The sequence below is a fragment of the Abrus precatorius genome, unplaced genomic scaffold (genome assembly GCF_003935025.1).
Source record: "Abrus precatorius isolate BTA unplaced genomic scaffold, Abrus_2018 Scaffold2, whole genome shotgun sequence".
In the NCBI taxonomy this organism is placed as follows: Eukaryota; Viridiplantae; Streptophyta; class Magnoliopsida; order Fabales; family Fabaceae; genus Abrus; species Abrus precatorius.
Genome location: NW_020874362.1, coordinates 773416 through 774247, shown reverse-complemented (window position 1 = coordinate 774247; position 832 = coordinate 773416).

The following is an 832-nucleotide window of genomic DNA, read 5'->3' as shown; positions in this document are numbered from 1 at the left end:
CTGGTTGGAGTCATTGAAACTCCACTCTCCAGTCCCCATACTAAAGGTCATGGTACGCGCATGATTAATTGGTGCACCTTCATTCATTCTGCATCCATATACATTTTGGACACATCATAGAAAAAGATAGGGGTGAGTACAAATATTCATAAACAATCTAATAGACAATACTCATGTTTAAATGAACAAAACATCAATTAGACATCAACAATACCAAGCATTAAACAATATGTTTGCTTAAATTAACAAAATAACATTCAAGCATTAAGCAATAATTATTTAGTATCTTTTATTTTTGAGTCCTCCATGGAGTAATTAATTTAATTATCCAACATTTTAATTTCAGGTTAAGATTAGAAGTTCTGTGTCTGCAATCCAGTTAGTGTCATAGGTACATCTTCTCCCTTCACCAGAGACTGAACATAAGTGTACAATTCTTACTTTATGATCACTACCAGCAGCCCACACTCAAACCAATCTTAGTATGCTCTAGTGCCTGTCAGGATAGGCTAGCAAAGTTCTCACTGCCTACGACACAAGTCAGCTAGACTTGGTCCCCTGTAAGTCTTGGGCATTCTCCTATCCCCTATGGTAAATACCAACACTAGTTGCTCATCGCCTGTACCGTGGCGTATTCAACCTCTTTCACAATCATAAACACAAATAGTATCATAGCTATTGATTGTCCAACAGGCACATTATAACATTTCTATTTCAAGAGAATAATCAATTACATGGACATAGCTAACAATCAAAATTTTTTCAGATTTCATGAACTAACTTGTAAAATTCATAATTAATTTGATACAAGTCCAAACATCATGAAATCACC